The following is a 24,430-nucleotide window of genomic DNA, read 5'->3' as shown; positions in this document are numbered from 1 at the left end:
CCATACTACCAAGGTGCTGGACCATTTACACAGACCCATCAGCAAGTGTCTGTAGCTACCCCTCCAGAATGGCAGGAGTGTGCAAGAATGTGTAGGCTGCAGACCACAATACTGGCCTCAGCTTCATTCATCTTGTATTTCTCAGTAAATAACTGTGAGCAAATAATCATATCTGTCAGTAGTCGATGACATAATGCATCAAAGTGTAAAGCAGTAGATATGTCTGAATATCTCTGCTAACACCAACCATGTAATACAAGCAGCACAGACAGCAATAGTTACAGTACCCCCTATATGTCACCCACTGTGACTCCATATTGTCAACCTATCTACAGATATCCTGCAGAAACAGGTTGGTATCTGTAGGTTGAGAACACCAAACCCTGGACTGGAGTACAACCATACCTGGAATGGATTCACACACTCAATAGGGAAGGTCATACTGGGCATGCTTTTACACTTAGAGAAATGAAGCCCATGTCTGACAACACAGTGGACTATATATATCTGTCATTTGCAGGTGTCTGTGCACACACACCAAATTGTACACTATTTATGCTTCACACACACATTGGATAGGAATACTCACACATATCCAATGCCAACACACTATAATATGTCAAACATACACACACACAGATGTGGGGAAGAGAGAGACAGCCAGTGACATATAAAATTCCATTATAAGGCCTGTCCCACCCACTACACATCCAATTGGCTGATATCACATGATGTGCTGATGTCAATCACTGTAGACATTCCTTTTGGTAGCCCTCAGCCCTATAGTGTCTGTGGTGCTTGTGATAACTGTGTAACACAATAGTAAAAACTAGTATTCATATAGCATTTGTATACTCAATCCTGTCAAACGTAAAGCTGTGTGTGACTGAGTGTGTGTGTGTGTGTTTCCAGAGGAATGATTTATTGCCCATTCACACATACTGCACTTCCCATTGCCCATGTTAGCACTCCTGCTGATGTCAGTCACCTTGAAATAACCCTTTGGCCAAGTCTCAGTCCTGTAAGCTCTGTGGCGCTTGTGATAACTGTGTAATAACATAGTGTAGTGAACTAATTAGGTAGGAGTTCTAATCTTGGCCCTGGCAACTGTGAAAATGTGTGTATGAGTCTTTGTTGATACCTGCTTTTGTGTTCATTCACACTTACTGCACATCCCTCCTTTAGCACTGCAGCTGATGTCACTCACCTTCAAAGATACCTTTGGACAGCTCTCTAGCATATAACCACCATGGCACTTGCAATAACTGCATAATGCCATCATGTAACAAACTAGTTAGGTAGGAGTTCTAATCCTGGTCCTGACAACTGTGAAAATGTGTGTGTTTGTGTGTGAGTCTTTGTTGACACCTGCTTTTATGTTCATTCACACTTGCTGCACTTCCCTCCTTTAGCACTGCAGCTGATGTCAGTCACCTTCAAAGATACCTTTGGAAAGCTCTCCAACATATAACCGCTGTGGCACTTGCAATAACTGCGTAACACTATAGTACCAATACATAGCTAGGTAGGGGTTTGAAGCCCAATACTGCCAAGTGTGTGTGTTTGTGTGGGAGGGTCATCAGTATCCTGTGTGGGTGTTGGTGTGATTGTGTAAATAACAGGATCCATTGCAGGGTGGGTTTTGCAACATTTTCATATTGAGGACCCATATGTCCCAATGTCACATTACAAGGCTAACAGTTGTCAAACACCATAGAGGTTGTTGTAGACAATACACAGCCATACATTTATATATAGGCAACCATTATAATACCCAGAGACCTCTCTCTACCCACAGATCATACACAAACACGCTTGACTCTTTCTTTTTTCCTTTCTTTCTTTACCTCTGTCTCTCTCTCTCTATCTCTCTCTCCCCCTCTCTGGTAGATGTGGAAAAATGCATCTGTTTTGCATAGGCAGCAGCTTGACTTTGGTAGGTAATGCTCATGATCCGCTGATGGCCTGTGCAGGAAATGGAGTCCTCCACTTGCTAATTGCATGTGGAACGCCTGTGGTATCATTAGCCAATTGCATGGAAACACACTCCTATAACTAAACACTTCATGTGGGTGTTGGCCCTTCTCCCTCACTGTGAGCAGGACTTTATGTGGTTGTGTGACAAACAGCATCACAGAGGGTAGTTGGAAATACCTCTTACAACAAACACTGTGGAGATGGGCCAAAAAACTGGAGGGGGATGTTCCAGACATGGGGACAAAATGTAAGTATTGCTGTTCTACATTTGAAGTAATGTGGGTTTAACATGGTTTGTGTGGATATAGCTGTTCTGCATGACTTAAAGTCTGGCATGACAGTGTTATGTGGTTGAGAAAACTCTCACCTGTAGGGCTATCTGTAGATTGACCAGAGTTTGGAGCTTGAAATTTGATGTGTTACACATTTTCTGTCTTCATAAATGCAGTAGCATACTCTGATGATTGTACTCAGGAAATGGTAACATCCATGTGTGTTACTGACTTCATATCCCTCAGAAGAGATATGTCACAACAAACCCTGTTACACCAGCAATGTTCTCAGTTTATAACTGCAATATGTCAATATTGGCCCTGTGTTTGTGCCTCTGTCCCCCAAGTCTGTCACCCTTTGTTCATATGTCATGTAGTAAGAAGTGGATATGTACAGTATACCATTATTTACTGACATAATTCCTGATATCAAGCCAGTGATACAGCAGACTGCCAGACATGTAATGTATAAGAGGCCTAATAGCTGAGGACAAAACCTGGATATTCTGTGGTAGTCTGTACAGTAGTGAGGTCTGTGTACTTCTGGTGATTGTTGACAGAGTGTCTGTATTATGTAACAGTGTATTGTGATCATGTTATTTGGCCTGTGTACAGACTGGGGTAGATGTCAGTGTTCTTGGTCCTGTTCTATCTGACAGTGCATGCTGCTCCAGTTTCTGATACCCTATCAGTCTATATGTTTGTAGAACCGGACTGAGACATGTCCCATACCACAGTCAGGCATCAGACTACACTATGAATTGGGCCAGTATATGTAGGGTTAGTGTGTGAGTGGCAAATATGATGATGACTTTTGTTCACACAGGCCATAGACTGTCCTATTACTTAGGCTTACCATTATGTGACTGTGACTGTGTTGAAATCGGTTGTGGGTATGCACTTTCACACTGGTATCTGTTACTCCATGCTGTCACATGCCTGTAGTGCCTGCTGTATTTACAATTACATGTATATTCCCCCAGGGGTAAATTGGGTTATTGTTGTCGCAGTCTGCCTGTAGTGTAGACAGTGCTTGGTGACATGCCTAACAGCGCAGTGTATTTACCCTAGTGTAATGTTATGTCCAGATATTTGTCAGCTGTACTGTTGTCTGGCCACCATACGTGTTGTGTATTTCTGACAAAGCAGTGGGCTGGTGTGAAGATTTATGTCACTAACTAGTGGGAAGTATGTGGCTTGGGATCTCTGCTCCTCCAGTTAATGTGTTAGGACAGACAGGAGGGTGTGAATGCATCAACTGTGTGAGCATATCTAGTCCAGTATTTTTGATATATCCCCATTTTCATGGCTTTAAACATCCCCTTTGTCAGGCTTGTTCCACATTTCTTCCACTAAGACATTCTGTGTATACCTCCTGACTGACCAGATTGTTTCAGACTGTCCATGTGTATTGCTCATACTGCTTCTGTATTCCATAGGATCATTACTACGATTTGTCTGGTACTTCACTATGATGATTTTATGATGTCTGTCAGTAACTGATGGCGTACATGTCAGTTTCAGAAGAGCCTTTCTTCACAACATGTATGTTGACACAACCCCTGTCACTGTAACAACATTTTACATTTATAACTGCAATACATACATTACGTTCCCTTGCACTAACAGGCTGAGAGTTATGGTGCTGAGGTATGACTCCACTACATGTCATGGGCATATGTTATATATACATATATAAATATATATATGTGTATATATATATATATATATATATATATATATATATATATATATATATATATATATATATATATATATATATATATATATATATATATCTATATATAATAGCAAAGGTAGAAGGATGTAGACCAAATAATCCGATAGTTACTTCCACATAATACTTTATTAAGCACAAAAAATAAAAAACAAATAATTTAAAAATAATAAATTTAAATAAATTTATTTATTAATAATTTATTTACATACATACTATTTATGTACAATTTATAACTACATTTACTAGTAGACATACATCGGCATATATACTTACGTAGTTTATAGGTTACTTACGAATTATTTGCACATTTTTAGATATATTTATACATATTCAATTACATATTTATATACATTTTATCTGACTTCACAACTTGCAAAATCAATTTTAAGTTCTTAAAGTAATGAAAACAAGTTATGTATTTTAATAGCTATATGTTTAACAGTGCACACACTAACAAACTTTCAGTATTTATTACATTATATTTACTTAACATTTCCCCATTTTTTATTGCTATTTCTATTTCTATTTATATATTTCTATTTGCATTTACATGTATATTTATAAAGGATATAAGAAACATCTCTACTAAAGGTTTATGTAAAGAAATGTATCGTGAAATATTTTAAAAGTACAATGCACATTAACGATTTAGTTTCCTTAGGTCTTTCAGCAGGCATGGTTATATAACCATAATTAAATGTGTTTAAATGTGTTTAATTAGTTACTCAATTAGATTTGATTGTTTTAATTGATTTTAGCAAATTGTCATTTTGCTTATTGAAGGAATTATTTAAAGCAGGGTATTTTCTTGTTATGAATATCTTGAAAAAGCCTGGCAGTGTTTCAGGCGAAAGCGCTTGATGGATTTCACGTTTGATATTGTTTTTTGTGCTTAATAAAGTATTCTGTGGAAGTAACTATCGGATTATTTGGTCTACATCCTTCTACCTTTGCTATTTTGTGGATTTTTTGGGACTTAGTTCGTGTTTTATATATATATATATATATATATATATATATATATATATATATATATATATATATACATATATTACACACATATATATATAGGTATATATATATATATATATATATATATATATATATATATATATTATATATATATATAAATGTGTATATATATATATATATATATATATATATATATATATATATATATATATATATATATATATATATATATATATATATATATATATATATATATATATATATATATATATATATATATATATATATATAGGTGTATATATATATATATATATATATATATATATATATATATATATATATATATAGGTATATATGTGTGATATATGTGTGTGTATGAATATGAATATGTCTATATATATATATATATATATATATATATATATATATATGTGTGTGTGTGTATGAATATGTATGTATGTGTGTGTATATATATATATATATATATATATATATGTACATATCATATAAACTTCTTGAATAAACAACATTCACCCAAAGCAGTGAAACCAATAGAATGAAGCAAGTCTGAAGGCTCTAAACTGATATTTAAGCTTTCATTCTTTATTGTTAACAGAACTTCATCAGAATAACTAACAATTATGAAGTATGTACAGTAAATGTGTTAAAAGTGGAACATGTGAGCTTACAAGTAACCAGTAGTATAAGGCTTAATAACAAACTACTGTAACCAATCAATATAAACCTAGTATTTGAAAAGTGCCAATAATAATAAAGCAATTTGCATATACATGAAACACGAGGAGTCAGGGTGTAATATAACACTGACTGTTAATAAAAAGAGTGACAGTCTAGCTATACCATTTGAGAGCACACTTGATATTAACATTTTCATTTAATCCTGGTGTAATTTCTGCATTAAGCAGCAGTTGCCACTATAGTTCCCTTAGTTCTAGAAACAAGTCTGTATTTCCAAAGAATGCATCAATTTGTTCCAATACAAAAAAATTGAATTTGACAAAATCTTTGCAAGATAAACTGTGCTTAGCTAAGGCATTATTGGCATTCATAGCTCTAATAGCACCCAGGTGTTCTTTAATACAGTCTGAAAGATCTGAAGTGGTTAACATCATTTGATCATCAACTTGTGGGTTTCGGATCTGACATGGATCTGAGCCAGCAGCTTTCCAACCTCCTCCCCTTACCCATACTACACTGCAGCCTCCTTCCAACCCCCAGATCTCATTTGCCACGGCTTCGGCAAGACGTGATCTCTGAGCTCCAGGTAGGTAGAGTAGGGTTTCCTTACTTCAACTGTTAAAAAGTTAGTTTTAGTGTGCATGTGTAGTGTTTACCTTCTCCTTTACCTCCCCTCGGGTTTTCCATTAAAACAAAAAAAAAAAAAGTAAACTTGTGGTTTTGTTAGTGTAGGCCTCCCTTTCCCGCCATTGCTGTGTGTGGTGTGATTGTAGGTAGAGCTTTAGTTAGCCTTATTTTTTTGTTGTGGGGATTGAGATGTCGGACCTCCAAAAGCCGGCTTTCTCAAAATGCACAGAGTGTGGCCATAAGTTGTCTCTGGCTGATGGCCACACTCTGTGCATCATATGTTTAGGGGTCCCCCACCTTTCTTCAGGCTGCAAAATCTGTGCAGCCTTTAATCCATGGGCCCTGCGGGACCACAGGACTAAGTTAATTTTAGCTGGGCTTCTCCCGGCAGAAGCTATTTCTTCCTCTTCTCTTTCCTCTATGGCCATGGCTGTAGCTGTATCAGCTTCAGGTCCTCCTCCCCCATCTGGGACTCACACTCGCATATCAAAACAGGGTGACAAAGAGGCCAGGAAGGAAAAGCATAGGGAGAGAGACAGAGAAAAAGAGAGAGAGAAGGAGAAAGATAGGGCTTGTAAGAGACCAGCAGATCTGTTGGATCTATCGGGTCCTCCTATTAAAGTTGTCACTACCCCGGTCAGGACTTGTAAGCCATCTTCCCCTCGGCTCCGATCCCCTAGATTTTCTCTGGAGCTGGAGGAGGAGGTTCGGCCTGCTTCGAGGTCATCCATGCATCGGGTCTCTCAGCTGGTGTTGGTGGTGTCCTCCAGATCTACAAGAAGCCTCTGGGAGGCTGACATGGACCGGATGATGAGAAAGTTTATACAGACTCAGTTGCAGATGGGAGTGTTGCTGGCTCCCTCTCCCACCAGAGTGTGGAGTTCAGCTCTGATGTTTGTCCCGATAGCTCCTTCACCGATCCATCCCTGGGTTTCAGAGTCAGGGGGTTGGCGCCGATGGTTCCCCAGCCTCGACTCCGGCCATGCCCTCAAGTATGTCGGATCCTATGGATTTGGATCTGAGCTCTCGGAGCTGTGATTTGGATGTCGGATCTGGGGGATGAGTGTGTCATCAGCTTTGTTATGGTCAGGACATACCATTCCTCTTGGTCCATCTGTTCTGGGTTCAGCTCCAATCCCTTCATCAGATTTGAGGGGCACAGTTACTCATTCTTCTAGTTTTAGAGAAGTCAGTTCCCCTTTGGCCTTTGATGTTGTGGAGAGGGTTATCTCAGGAGGATTGAGACCCCTCACTCTTTCATCATAGTCCATCCCTGCTCCCTCACTGCTGAGTGTGTCTTCTGTCACTCCATCCTCTCAGGAACAGTCTGTGTCTGATATGCCCCAGATGGTTCACCTTGAGGAATATAAAGCTGTTTGTGAGCCCTGCCCGTAGAGACCCCCGAGGAGATTCCTCACAAATGCAAGTGCAAGAGGAGGAACTTGGATTCCCCGAGTCTCTCACAGAGAATACTGACTTGGAGGAAGGGGAAGGCACCCCCAGATCACCTCTTGAGGATGTCTCATTTGGAGACATAAGGGAAATCCTGCGTCAGTGAGGAGGTTGGTCTGCCCAAAAGCCCTCCTCGGATGAGTCGGTATTCCTGGAGGCATTTGACGCAGGCCCATCTACCTCTTGGGTGTCCCCCCTGGCTCATCCTCTGGTGGACCTCATTACCACCAGAGCTTGGAAGGAGCCGGACACTGTAGAACCTATACCAAAAAGGCCAGACAAGATTTTGAGCCCACCTATGGATAAGCCTGCATGGAGTAAGGGTTCCCCAGTGGATGCCATGGTGGTGGCGGTGGCCACTAATAAGGAACTGGCTCAGGAGAGTTCTTCGGTCCATCCTCCAGACAAGGAGTCTAGGGCAATGGATCGACTCACAAAACGGACTTATGCTTCAGCTGCCTTTGCCATAAGGGTGCTGAACTACATGGCCCACATGATCAGACTTCAGCGTGACCTCATGAAAGAGTACTCTGAGTCTCCCCTGGAGTCCATTTTGGCTGAGCATAAATGTTCATTCTCCGCACGTATGGCCACTCTTAAGTCGGTGACTAACATGTCCATGCGCCTACTCTCTAATGCCACCGAGGGAGCCACCTAGGTGGCCGGGTCTGGCGTTGCATCAGACACCAAAATTGACCTGTTACCCACTGGCAAACTGTGCTCTACAGTGTTTAGGAAAGAAACTTACAGAAACAATTTTTTGGACTTCACAAGTCAACATCCGTTCCTCATGAAAATAAATCTTGTAAAAGGACAATTCATTCATATTTCTAGGCTGACAAGCCATGATGATGAATTTTATACTCAGGCAGATTTGTTAAAAATGTATTTTATCTCAGGCACTATCCACATGCTTTAGTTGACCAGCTACTTACTGAAGGAGCATCTCAAAGATATATTAATACTGTCCTATTTTAAAGTTTGGGTTTGAAGCACCACGTAAACAGAATAAAACTACTGACATGACATTAAGTTTTCCACTAACCATCTCCAGCGATATGGGTCCTATTAGAGAAATTATTACTAACAACTGGGACTTACAGATTCACAGCAAATCGCCACTACACTTGGGTCATCTCCTTCATTTACATTCAAAAGAACTAAAGCCATACGTTCACATTTAGAAACTAGAGATAAGCAGTTTTTTTCTTGCCCCATCCACTACCTCACAAGCACTAGTAGGTATGTATTGTTGTAATAATTGTGTTGTCTGCCCTGACATTTATACACGGTCACATTTCACTTTTAAACATTGTCACTACACTGTCACATTTTCCAAGTATTTTAATTGTCACACTATTTCTGTATTTTATGCTGCTGTCTGTTTTACTTGTAAAAATTTCTACATTGGTAAAACTTCTAGAAAATTTTCAGTCCGTATTAAAGAACACCTGGGTGCTATTAGAGCTATGAATGCCAATAATGCCTTAGCTAAGCACAGTTTATCTTGCAAAGATTTTGTCAAATTCCAGTTTTTTGTATTGGAATAAATTGATGGATTCTTTGGAAATACAGACTTGTTTCTAGAACTAAGGGAACTAAAGTGGCAACTACTGCTGCTTAATGCAGAAATGATACCAGGATTAAATGAAAATGTTAATATCAAGTGTGCTCTCAAATGGTATAGCTAGGCTGTCATTCTTTTACTAACAGTCAGTGTTACATTACACCCTGACTCCTCATGTTTCATGTCTATGCATATTGCTTTATTATTATTGGCAGTTTTCCAATACTAGGTTTATATTGATTGGTTACAGTAGTTTGTTATTAAGCTTTATACTAGTGGTTACTGTAAGCTCACATGTTCGACTTTTGACACATTTACTGTACATACTTCATAATTGTTTGTTATTCTGATGAAGTTCTGTTAACAGTAAGAACGAAAGCTTAAATATCAGTTTAGAGCCTTCAGACTTTCTTCATTCTATTGGTTTCACTGCTTTGGGTGAATATTGTTTATTCAAGAAGTTTATTTGATATAAGTAATGTTCTTCTAAGTGGCGTTTTTTAAGTGTGTGTGTGTGTATATATATATATATATATATATATATATATATATATATATATATATATATATATATATATATATATATATATTTATATATACACACACACACACACACACACACACACATATATATATATATATATATATATATATATATATATATATATATATATATATACATAAACATATATCTATATCCTTTTATGTGTAAACATGAGTGTTGTATATACCTTCTCAGATGTATCCCACCATATTAATCTGATATGTGTATATTTACATATAAGAACATGACTGATTCAACACTATTTTCACTTACTAGTACTAAACAATTGTAGTAGTCAATACAGTTGTGCACTACTATTCAGTATATGTACTGAATTATATATTTGAAAAACAGCAGACATTTTCACAGCTCAAATGGCTTAGTGGTTAAGTGCTGTGACTATAGTCTTGAGGGTTCTGGATTCAAGGGCTATTTATTTTGTTGCTAGGCAGAACAAGGACTGTTGGATACAGAGTGGTTAAGGCAGTTTTGAACTGCTTTAAGTGGGTTTGCATGGGTTTGTCTGATGGTAAGCGGTGCTAACGCACAGTTAAAGGAATAGACGTTTACACCATGTAGGCTTCGCTTACCAGTGCACAAATGTGCTTAACATTTACATATAAGCAATGCTTACACCTGCTAAGCATAGCTCAGCCCTGGTAACCAGTGATCACATTACAGTCTGGTAGAATAGCAGGGTAATGACATCTTTAATAAGTGCATTTAATCCCATGTACATAACATGCTTCTATGTGCTGTCCTTACAGTAGCAAGGGGTGTGTGTATACTGTATGGGACACCTGAGTATACATGACTAGTACCATAGTATTTTCTCTTTGTATGTGTTTCATACATTGGGTGGTATCCCGGGTTATATGCAGTCACACTTGCATGTATTGTATCATTACGTTACTACTTTTAACAATGCTTTTCCAAGTAAGATTAGATTGCAGATTGTAGTACTGGAACCATACACCCCTGCATGCAAAGCTGGACTCTGAGTACTGACTATTGTGTTCTTGATGTGTGAGCTGTATGCTTTTAAGTATCTCCTATTGGATATTGATCTGATATGTTGATATTAACTGTAGACTACTATGTGTTTAGGGCATGTCATTGAGGACTGCTGTCATGTAGTAATGGCATACCTATCAGTGTCAGACATCTGTCTGTCAAAACATTCATCCTACTGCATAACCTGTTGGCTAGCTAATTTCTTTCTGTCTGTTCCCTGTACAGATGTGCAAATGTCAGTTATCCATCTTGGCTGCTTACAGACAATCTCTGATTGATCGACACTGACATGTCTTCCCAGCTGTGTTATGAATGCCACAGCTAGGAAACCCCACCCTGTATGCACCACATGCCATGGATAGCTCAACCAGACTACCACAGTCAACAGAACATGCTGGGTACTGGTGTCTAACCCAGGCACTGTCCATGTTATACAGTATATATTGCATACATGTCAATTGGAGCACCTCAATGGCCCTCTGCAAGAGAAAACCAGATAATTGGATGCTGAATTTAACTGTCACCCTGGGGATCACTCAAGTGGCATCGGTTGATAGATGGCTTGCTGACAAATGTCAGATGGCATGATACCAGTGTACCCACATGCCCTACTCTTCTCATCTCTCCATGGACATTAGCCTGGTACACACCCTGGAACCTATGAACCTCAGTACTGACAAATGTGTCAGTGTGCATTACTGAGAATAACAGTGTCTGTGTGTTTGTAAACTTGTAGTTGAAAATACTCGAGGGCCTTCTAACCCACTACACCCCCCATTGCTATACTTAGAAACGGCTGCTGCTGTAATTGACATTAAATGTACCTTGTTGCACTCTTCACCCTATGGACTACTTGGAGCATGTAGTACCAGCATAACACTGTTCTATAAATGGGTAGATAGGTGTGAGTTACCCTCTGAGTCCTGGAAAATGTGTGTATGTGTGCGTGTGTGTATGTGTATGCAATTGTGTCTGAGTGTGCATATTTGTAAGAGACAGCATTCTGAAGCCACATTCTCCAAATACAATAAACATTGCCATGCATTATAAGGGATTGTGATGTTGCTGACGTTAGGAGAGCCATAACAAACACTCACCCTACTATACCTGTGGCATGTGCAATAAATGCTATCCCTGTAGTAGCACTGATTAGATAGACAAGGGTTTGTATTGCAGTCCTGGTCAATGTGTGATTGTGGTTATGTCATAGCACTATCATGGGTTTCAGTGAGTACAATATCCAATGTGGGGTGTGTGTGCTGGGTATACTGTCTTTACACCATGGTACCCCCAGTACATATCCTAAGGTCCACTGTATGATGACCGCTGTCACCATCAACCATACAGGTAACTGATTACACTATCCAGCCCAATAATGCATGTGCTGTGTGCAAAAACCTTGTAATAGTATGGACTCACTGTCAAGGTAGCTAGCACTGCTAAACCCAGGTCTGTCAAATGTGCCTATGGCTGTATGTGTTTGTCAGTGTGTATATGACAGTATGTCATGCTATGTATTGTTCATTAACACCCAGTACATCCCCCATTACCATACTGTACAAGGCCTGGTGATGTTCTTCACTTAACAGAAAACTCGGGACACACCTCATCCTAAAAGCTCTATGGTGTGTGCAATTAAGGCCAAACATATTAGTAGCAATAAGTACCTAGGTAGGGGTTCTACTCTCAGTGTTGCCAAGTAAGTGTGTGTGTGCATGTGAAGGGATCTACTTCAGTTTGCAGAAAATATATGTCTCAAGAGATCATTTGTCCGAGAACTAACTGGCAGAAGGTAACATTTCAAAGCAATCATCTTGTGGAAATTCATTCCATCAAAACTAGTAGTGGATATGTAAATACCCTCTTCCCCTACATCTGTACAGTGATACTGGAGTTGGTATATATAGTTGGATGTGATTGTTGTGGCCACAGCCAACTACACTGGGGTTATTGTTGTGTGTATACCCCCCACTTAGTGTGCTGTTATACTGTACAGTTTATGTTAACAGGTTAAGTAGTTGTTAATCACACTATGTGTGGTTCTACACCACCACACACCCTCCAAAGTGGGGGGCTGTGCCACCCACACCAGCCCACCTATGTTTACCAACTCCAGAATTACACTACATTGGGGAAGAGGACATATACACTGCCAGTACCATCGTCAATGACATTAAACTGGCAGACTGATTATTTACTGATGTGATGTTTTGACTATTTCATCTTGGTAGAGTTACAGAGGCCAAAATGAGTTCACTGCAAAATGAAGTACATCCATGTGTACAGTATTCTCTTTGTATTGCATCAACACCAAAAGCCTCTGTGTGTATGTCTTATTCACAAACATTTGGTGTGTGCCACCCAGTGCACTTACCACTGTTCACTGTAGAAGAGCTGCTGACATCAGCCACCATGCATTCACCTGTGTACACCCCCAGATCTATCAATCATGTGGCACATGCAGCAACTGCTATACAGACCTGTGACATGTGTTCACCTGTACCCAGGATATGACACAGTCAATGTGTCACCACAGTGTCATACCCCTTGTAGGAAACAACAGCAGACCAACATCCTGCTGATACATAGACACCTACAACACAAACAGAATACATTATGGAGACCATAATCAGTCAGTGTTAATAACAGATATAATGCATCATGGTTGGACAGCTGCACACCCTGATGTGTAAGCATTAAACATTCCAGCGGAAAACATGTTAAACAGCATTACATTGCTAAACCTTAGTACATTCACAATGTGCATCAGAACCATATTAGCATGTCTCTGTATTGATGGTATGGATGACAGGGATGTGGCACAGGTATCATCATATACACAGGGTGTGTTGTGGGTTTGCCAGAGGCCTAAGCTGAGCCATTTGGTTGACATCATGTGTGTGTGTGTTAGGTGGTTCTTTATCAAATGGGCTGTGCAGATGTGGTGTTTGTAGGTATGGCAGTGCCCTAGTTGTGTTGGTGATGTGTATGTGTGTGTATGCATGCACACAGTTCTGCCATGTGGCTGCCCTATACAGGGGTTTGTTGGACAGCTGCAGACCATACATGGCAGGATGTACAGTTCACCATGTCTGGCCATGGACACGGGAACTGTGACTGCCAGAAGTTCCATGGGCACTACCAGGCAGAAGGCCAGATATGGTTCTCTCCCCTGATGATGACAATTGTCCCCTGGATCCAGTCCCTGTTGGGACCGGCCAGGACCATGTGCATGTAGCCTGCTGTGTTGTGGTGTGGACAGCACCCCTCCTGCAGTGCTGGTACTGCCAGTACAGCTCTTACAGAGGCTGTGAGTTGTTGGTCCATGTAGACCTCCACCTGTTGGCATTGCTGACTTATGTCCATGTGGCTGACGCCCTACTCCCACCACATGCTCTAACACAGACACTACACGGTTGAGGATTCCCACCATCTCACCCAACCATCTATCCAGGACCTCTGCAAAATAACGGTGGGCACCTGCAAGATCACGGATGTTATTATGTACAGCAGAATGAGTAGCCCTCTGGAGCCTCAGACTCTGTCTGGTGTAATGTTCCATACATGCCTGTGCCTCCATGATGGCCCAAATCATGTGTCTGGGGACACCTGCTGTGGCACTTCTGCCAGGGGCATGATGGCCAGCAGCCCTCCTATGAGCACCCCTGTACATCTGCCTGTGTGGTACCTCGTTAGTCATCCAGTTATGGCTGCTGTGCACAGACACACATGCCATAGTCCCCACACTGTCCAGTCCCATGCCACCACCCGAAAACTGTCCCTCATCTATGGCCACTGGTGATGGGGTATGTATGGGCATTGTGACTTTGTGCGGGGATGGGGTGGATGAAAGTGGGATGTCAACTGATGGCACAACTTCAGCTCCTGACAACCCTGCCTGTGCCTCACCATGCCTATCATCATTGTCAGAGTCTTTATGGACACTAACATCAGTTTGCCTGCAGGAGGGGACCCTGACCCACCTCATCACCTGTGGGGGCAAACAAAAAATTGTAATTTAAGACCTGTACATTATTGCTTACCTCTACACACACTCACACACACACACACACACACACACACACACACACACACACACACACACACGTGAGGTGGCACAAAGATATTACACAGACCGCTCATTACCCAACAGTCAACATGCATGACATATGGCACTCAACAACATGCACTGCAGCTATACTCAATCCTTGTTACCAACGTTATACATCTTTGTGATGCATGAGTTCCGTTAGTAGGTGATGTCCCTTCTCCTAGAACACACTGCACCCATGTACACAGTATTGCTGTGCACCTGTACAGCACACTGGCATGTATTGTGCACCATACCTCAGAAGTGTACACACCATTGCTGAATGTGTATATGTTTGGCAGTTATGTTTGCTCTGTTGCTCACAGCCCCTATGTGTTTGTCTGACACATACCTGGGATGATATGAGGACTGATGTCAATAGTTAATGGCTGACCTCTGATTTGCAGATTTCATCAGCAGTGCATGTATGATCAATAAAATCTGATTAAACTGACAACCTTGAAAGCTTAATGTGGATATGAGGAGTGTATACACCCTTGTTGACATGCCAGCCTCTTCCATGATATGCAATGGGGCCACAATACTGCATATGCTAACATTACACACACCTGATATGTGACATATGACCTGTGCAATCAAATGCAGTATCAAACAAATGTATTAGTCGTGCAGATGCTGAATGAGATTCATACAGTATGTGAGTCCCATAAGTGTGTACACCCTTAACACAATGGTTTGTTGCAGCACTTGTTAAGTGAACTACAGCAGTCACTATTCCTGGAAGGGGTATACTGGCATGGCCCATCTTCACTTGCCATTATTTGGTCACTCCTCCCTACAAATGTCCCCCAAGTCTGCCGGATTGCAAGGTCAGCTCATGTGCACAGCCCTTGGAGGTCACACAGTGCCTTCACTATTTCTATGGAGTCAGGGTTTTGTCTGGCACAATTCATGACCTTGACTGTGTTCAGATACAGCAATTCTTAGTGAGCTTTGGATGTATGCTTCAGTACACTGTTGCATTTCAGGATGACACCCCTCCCCATCTTCAGCCTTATAGCAGATGCTTGACAACTATGGGTGACACAAGAGTGTTATTTTGCAGTTTTCCAAATTCAGAATGCCATGCCTACTGGCCTAGTTCCTGCTAATGAACAGCAAACCTAAAGGTGTACACTGGCACCAGCAAGGTAAAAATGGGGATGGTGGGCCTGAGTTGGAGTGAGGTGTTGCTTGTGTACTACATGTATCTTTATGAATACTGTCTGTAGGTTTCAGCCTTGCTCTCAGCATACCATTACACATTACAACACATGCCTTGGAGAGACTTGATGTTATGCATATGCTACCTGTAGTGTACCCTGGATGATGTTTCCTGTGGAACAACTCTTCCGTCTGATTACCCTAACCCATAGGCCACACTTATGCAGATTCAAGGCAATTGTCAACACAGGTACTGCACAGGCAGTACTTGCTAGACATTCCTGCAAGTCCCTCAGTGTTGCTGCATGTTTCTGGGCAGTCTCCATGACCAGTTTGCAACATGTGTTGTCATCTGTCTTGGATAGGAATCTGTTTATTTTCTACATTAATGTTGTCCTATACTTCATACACACATACATGACTGTCTGCACTGTTTGCCATGGTATATGCAATGGTGAGGTATGGCTACTTTTCCCACTCCTGAGTGCTACCTTTCTGATATGGGATCCATTCCATGGTTTGTAAGATGTGTGCAAGCCACGGCTGCCTCTGTTGCAGGTGAGTGGGCAAATGTCATGGACATACTTCTTGGACAGCAGACCATTACCTGGTGTGCGACACTGAGGCCCTGTACTTGATGGAAGGTGTGTACTGAAGAAGAGTGAATGCTGTCAGTACCTCACAAGCTGCTTCCACAATATGATATTTGCAGTGTGTGCACACATATGATACCAGTGTTTAAGGTATGTATTCCCCATATTTGTTGTCCTAACATAGGATTCCATATTACACATTCATTGCTCATGTTAGGATCACATTACTACACATGAGTTTCAGACCCCACCACCTTCAGAACAGTCATGGTAATGTGAAATGTATCATGCACAAACTTCATAGGTTTCTAATAGGCAGATCTATGATCTGTCTCTATATATCCCCCTTAATGTTAGGCTTTGTCCACATGTGATGCTGTATTTTGTTGCAGTGCAGAACAGTCCAGCTGTGGAGGAAGGGATAATGGCAATAATTACAAGACATCCCTATTTTGGGCCCCTTAACCCCCATTTACAGTGCCTTTGGTCAGATGTTTTGCAGTGAGAGGTTCAGAGTGTGGATCCGATGTCCAAATGCACTATCTATCTATCTATATATATATATATATATATATATATATATATATATATATATATATATATATATACACATATACAGAGAGAGAGAGAGAGATGTATGTCTACATACACACATACACACACACACACGCACGCACGCACGCACACACGCACGCACACACATACACACACACACACATATATATATATATATATATATATATATATAATATGTAAATACATTTTCCCTACTGTTGAATGACTGAGCTGCATGATATGTTTGAGAAACCATCACACATGTCTACAGCTCAGATTGCTTAGTAGTAACTTGCTGTGGCTATGATGTGCAGGGTCCTGGGTTCGAGACTTGCAAGGGATGATTATGTTGTTGCTGAGCAGAACAAGGCTGTTGGATACAGAGTGATTAAGGCACTTTTAAGCAGTTATAAGCGGGTTTGCTTGGGTTTGCGCAATGGTAAGTATTGCTAACTGCCAGTTAAATATGCTTACAGACAGACGGAAAAGTGCTTAATCTGTGTAGGCATTGCTTAGCGCTGCGCAAACAGGCTTAATCCCGCTTAAAAGTGTTTACTCCCGCTTACCCCTGCACTAATTTCTTTAAAAGAAAAGAAAAAAAGGGGTGATAAGAAAGTGGTGAAAAAAGGGGCACAAAGAGAGAAAGACAGTAGGGAAAGTAGCTAGGGATGTGCAGGACAGGTGTAGGGAAGGCCCATAGCTGTACATTTCTTCTACAGCAACAGCTGTGCATATATACTGAATTTGGAGGTATATTTAGACACTCAAACCCCTGATAAAGGGGTGAAGACAACAATAATGTGACCAGATTAAACGTGTCCAGTGGACACCTGTGTGAAATGGACAGTTATGTATGGGGTGAAATTTATTGGGGGGAACAGATTGCCCTTTTTTTAAGGTGAAAGTGGGAAGTTGGGAAAGGATAGTGGGTATATTTGGGAGGTAGGTTGGGTGGGAAGACAGACAAGACAGCATATAGGGGCGGTATATGACACATGTGGGGGGTAAACACCTTGGATGGGGAGGGATGTTTGGAAATCGGAAGCCCATGAGCCCCCAAATGGAAACAGTGGGACTGAGGTCCCCACCCATGGGCAGTCACCACTGCACCTTCACAGCCCTGAAGGTGGCTGTGCTGGGGGCTGAGCAGGAGGGGAAGGCTGACCCTCTAATTGTGCCACGTGGCCCTCAATTTGGCGTAGCAGATCTCCAAACTCCCTTCAGAGCTCACTATGCAACAATCCCCGGACCTGACTTCGGGTGACAGTATGCTGTCTGTGCCCGCTCCTGGGGGGGGGGCAAGCCCCATCCCCTGAGGCTGTTCCACCCAAAGGTGGTGCAGGACCAGTGGATGAGGAGGTTCCGGGTTGGGTCCCAGATGTGCTGGGGCTCGGTGCCACTGCCAGATGAGGTGGAAGAGGTGGGTCCGCTGAGACTGGCCTTCCCAAACGTGCTATGGTGTTGCAGTTGTAGAACATATCTGGCTTAGTAATAGTCAACACAATCCAGGATTAGTTATAACAGCATGCATAGATATTCCCATTAACCCAAAACATCAGATTTGGAACAGTTGCATAGCGAACAGAACACATGCATATATGGAACCACACAGTAGCCATTACGACAGCATGCAGGTTACATTGATAGCAACAGGCCACCAATGATAGTATTTCAACATGGGACATTAATAGAAACACATTTTGATATTTATTGAACAATAGGACATATGTCCCAACAGTAGGTTTGGTGTAAACATACCCATTGATTTGTGTGTTTAGATTATTGTTGCAGATATGGTGGGGGGATGTCAATTAACAACTTATATATCCTCGTAGTACTCACAACTTGCATGATCATTGCTCTAATCACTACTTTACAGGTATTAATACAATAGCCTATGGCCTTAGTTTGGGCAGTGGTATGTTTGTACAGAGTGTATACTTCAACTGTCTTATAGCTAAATTCTACTTCTTTTACTTGGTAGACCTGTAGAGGGAATGTTTGTTAACACTACCTGACTGTTTCTACACACATTCCTAGATTCCTGGTTGTAATTATGCACATACCTCCCAATCTCTTAATGCACAACATCTGGGCAAAGCTTGACAACATGGGGTACAAATAGGGCCATATTTTGAATATTGCTCTTTTAAATTTTTAGACAGTTGCTATAGTAACAGGATTTGTTTTAATATACATTTTCTGAAGGATTTGAAGTCTGGCACTGAAATTTATGTTATTATTTGGTGACTACAATCCTGAGATCATCCCATTGATTTCCCAGGAAAAAAAGAGGGACAGGTCAAAAATATGAGCCCAATATCTGGACATTCTGGGAAAATCTGCACAGTTGAGAGGTATGATTATGCATGCAGCTTACTACCGCTCCCATGATTCGAACCAAGGCTGCGTCTGCTAAAAATACAACAATTTCTATTTCATCAGAGTGAGCTATTTAGACTCCGCTGTCTGTTCCTTCAATGTTTTCTTTGTAAGTCCGTCTTGGTTGTACAATCTGACCTTGTAATTACAACAGTCTTATACAGACATACCCAAACATATTTTTATGTAGCACAGTTTGAGAAAGTGGTTGACACAACAGTACTATTCTGATATCAGATCTCGGTGAATGCTACATGTCAGGCCATACAATACCAGAGTAAACACTACCAGTCCAGGATTTAAAACTTTATTGCCAGGCAGTTACAGTTTTCTTATCTGAAAGACCTGTGGGGGAATGTTTGTTAACACTACCTGACTGTTTCTACACATATTCCCAGATTCCTAGTTAATATTATGCACATACCTCTCAATCTCTTAATGCACACACTAGACAAAGCTTGACAACATGGGGGTACAAATAGGGACATATTTTGAATATTGCTCTTATAAACTTGGAGAGTTGCTAGAGTAACAGGATTTGTTTTAATATACATTTTCTGAAGAATTTGAGGTCTGAAAATCAAATGTATGTCATTATGTAGTGATTACAATTCTGGGATCATCCCAGTGATTTGCCAGGGAGACAGAGGAACAGGCCAAAAAAATGAGCCAATTATCTGGACATTCTGCGAAAATCTGTACAGTTGAGAGGTATGAGCATACAGTTACTACCACTCCCAGGATTTAAACCATGGCTGTGTGTGCTAAAAATACAACAATTTGAGTTTCATCAGAATGAGCTATTTAGAAACTGCTGTCTGTTCCTTCAATGTTTTCTTTGTAAGTCTGTCTTGGTTGTACAATCAGACCTTGTACTTACAACAGTCTTATACAGACATTCCTAGACATATATATTTTTTTTATGTAGCACAGTGTAGGTAACAGTGGTTAACACAACATTACTATAAAGAGACTGCGACACTAAATGCCATACAATACCAGAGTAAACACAACCAGTCCAGGATTTAGAACTTTATTGCCAGGCAGTTATGGTTTTATTGAAATATCACCTATATGGGACTATTACTGTCATATTGTCTGGTTTATTCAGTATAACCCATACACAGTTTTTATACTGCCAGGTGACTTTCTACTACTTTATATTTATTTGATATGACTACTACAAGCAGGATTGTTACTCACCAGCCTCGTGATGCAGCCTTTGCAACCTACTGGCATAGGCTTCCTGATTCACAGCCAGCTCAGCTGCAGCTATAAAGGGAATAGAGAAATATTTAGGCATACCTATCCATCACATAAACAGGCTGGACTTTGGTAAACAGTTATTGATATGAATACTTACTCACTGCTGGGACATCACCCCTCTGCCTTGCTTCTGGGACCCACTTGTCCAAGAGCTCCCTCTTCCTCCACTTCAAGTCAGCATAGTGGTGCCAGACCTACTCACCAGTCTGAGGGATACCAGTGGCACTGGTGAGATCATGGGCAAGATGGTTCCAGGCTTCTGCTTTATATTGGGTGCCCTGGTGCTGGCCCTGCAGCAGTCTCTCATCATGGTTATTTACCAGGAGTCCTACCATGACCTTGGACTCCTGTATGCCCCAGTGCTACGCCCGGAAGCGCATGCCCTCACCAATACCAGCCATACTGTCTACAGTGGGAAGCTGCAACCAGTTATGAGCTGTATTCCCACCTGCAGGGTTTAAATATGGCCGATTTCCCACACTTTGCCGTGATTGGACTGCTTTGAGTATGCTGAGCTAAGCTAAGCTACTGGCAAACCTGCTTAGCTAAGGTTGGCAGTGCTTAAAGGGGCACATTCAGCATTGCTTACCAATGGGCAAATCCACTTAGCTGGGCTACTCATTGCTTAGCAGTCATAGTTACACAATGCTTATACCTGGTAAGCAGAGCTGTGCAATGCTTAGCATTGCTTATTTGTTATTTTATAGACTATCTGCTGTATGGGATTGATTCATCATTCATTACGCATTATAAATCTGTTTACTGTCCCTGACATCCCCCAATGTGCTTTCATTACATTTATTCATGTGTGACTATACTGTATGGGACACTTGTGTTTATATGGGGGTTTCACAACTTTATTACATTGACACCTCACACCTGGACCTACTACAGTACTCCGGTTAACAAATATGTTATTTCGTAGCAAATTATAAAAAAAAAATGTTTATGTACTGCTTTCACATGTAAAATGGTTACAGTGAGGATTGAACCGGGAATGGCTGCTTATAAAGTATCTGCTCTAACCACTACACTATTGCAGTGCAATTTAATTTGGATGTCTCTTGCTATTTAACTTCTTGTGCTGTTTAAGCTGGACTAAGCATAGCAACGGGCACACCTGCACAGCTACACTTAAACTTTATTGCATTTATAAAAAAAAATGTATTTGTTGTGTTTTTTTATTTGTACCCTTCAGAATATCCCTGCTAATGCTGAACCTGTTATTCTATCAACTTTCTGCTTTGTGGGACGATTGTCCCTTTTGGCTTTGTTCACATTCCTTACTCTGACGGGTTGGGAGGTGTGCGCTATGTGCTTATGCTACATGTATTATTCTATCCACTCTTGCCTTGGTAGGGACGATTGTCCCTTATGGCTTTGACCAGATTTCTTACCTTGAAGGGGTTGGGGGTGTTACGAGCATTCTCGCTTGTTTTAAATTGCCGAAAGGCAATTCTGTAGTGCAGGGGGCATGTGTATTGTGAGACCTCTGCTCTCAGACACACCCCCTGTGCTTGTACATGGAACTGTGTCCATTTTACAGCATGGCAGTCCGCCTTCATACATATGCATGTCATGCTGCCGTGCTGCATGGGAACAGTCCCTGCTATGCAGGAATACCTTATTTCTGCACGGCTGCTTGCTGAATCCAGGGGATAGTCTATATAACTATCATATGAAAAAAACTCAAATTAAGAAATTAAGTTTTGCATTATTTCTGATAGATACTCAGCCAGAAGAAATAGCAAACCTGCTGAGCAATAAATTCAGCTCAAATTTCACCCCCTCATCACTTCTGGTCATTCCTCATAAAATACTCCCTACCACTCCTTTATCTGTTCTCACAAAAGAACAGGATGTCACTGCAATCTTTAAAGCTAGAAACATGGCTTTGTTAGGCCCTGATGGAATACCAGGGTGCCTATTTAACAGCTTGAAACATGACCTAGCATACCTACTCAGGTCTCTATTTAACCACAGTCGGCAGAGAGGCTTTGTCCCAGTAGAGTGGAAGACAGCAACAATCATCCCTCTGCACAAGACGGGCCATCAACTGATCCAGGAAACTATCATCCCGTAAATCTGATTAGCCTCATATGCAAGGCTATGGAAATTATAATCATGGACCTGATTAACAGTGACGTAGGAAATCACCAGACTTTAGACCCAACCCAGTTTGGCTTCATCAAGGGCAGGTCATACCTGCTCAATCTGGTGGACTCTTTGAGAATGTCACTAAGGCCATGGATGAGGGTAAGACAGTGCATATTGCCTACCTTGACCTGGCCAAGATATCTTTCACAATATCTCACTTGGGTATTATAAATAAACTCACAAAACTGTGCATAAACCTTTGCGTCACCAGATGGATAGCCAAATGGCTCACAGATAGGACACATGTTGTTAGAAGGGGTGAATCCACATCCAGCAAGAGGTCAATCACCATTAGAGTACCACATGACTGAGTGTGGGACCCCCTCCTGTTTAGAATATTCTTCTCAGATGTTAAAGCAAATGTAGATGGCTTTTGACTGACCAAGTTTACTGATGACTGCAAGTTGGGGACAATCATTGACTTCCCAAACAATGTTGATATTCTACAGAAAGGTCTGATGCAGACTAATAATTGATGTCAGAGCCATGGCCTCAAACTAAATGCAGCAAAGTGCATAATAATACCCTTTGGGAAATCAAATACCCTTCCAAACTACAACATTGATAGCACCCTCCTAAGAGTGGACCCAGTGGTGAAAGATCTGGGTACTCAGATAGATAGTAATTTGAACTTTGACCACCATGTGTCCATGGCAGTGAGAAAATCCTTCTATGTGGCTCAGCTTATAAGTAAGGGCATGACATCCAGATCTAAGGATGTCATAGTACCACTGTACTTAGCCATCATCAGACCAATAATCAAGTATAAGACACCATCTGGCATGAATCCCACCAGGCACCTGCAACCATTAGAGCATCCTCATAGTTTTCTCACCAAATAAATACAGGGTATAGCCTACATGTTATTTGTGAACTGATTAAAAGCCCTATCAGTTTCCTAACGATTACTGAGAGGTGATCTGTATCTGACCTAAAAGGGAGTCTCTTTCCCAGTCATGGAAATGTTGCATATTCACAACACTAACTGCATGAGAATTACACACTCCAAAGATCTAAACTTGATCTGTCTCATGGATAGATCATGCTGGAGAGACAGATAAGTGTTACAGAGATTGCCCCCTCCTCTGTATAGGCTTCCTATTAATCTGAAGCAGATTCCTTCCCTGAGCATCTTCAAGCTTAATCTGGACCAATGGATGGGAAATCGCAAATTCTCTCCTGGAGTGGTGCCCATGTCCCTTATGGACAAAGGCAGTCTATAAAAATAGTCAAAACCCCACTTGGTGACCCATATCTTTCCTCTAGGGATAGTAAATTGGGTAAAATCTGGATAAAACTGGCTAGGCTTGTAAGGACTCTTGAGCTGTTAACCTAGCAATCTCCTATGAACATTTGAA

This window comes from Protopterus annectens, chromosome 1.part1 (assembly GCF_019279795.1).
Source record: "Protopterus annectens isolate FY-2018-M chromosome 1.part1, PAN1.0, whole genome shotgun sequence".
Taxonomy (NCBI): domain Eukaryota; kingdom Metazoa; phylum Chordata; order Ceratodontiformes; family Protopteridae; genus Protopterus; species Protopterus annectens.
Note: the sequence above shows the minus strand (reverse complement) of the source record.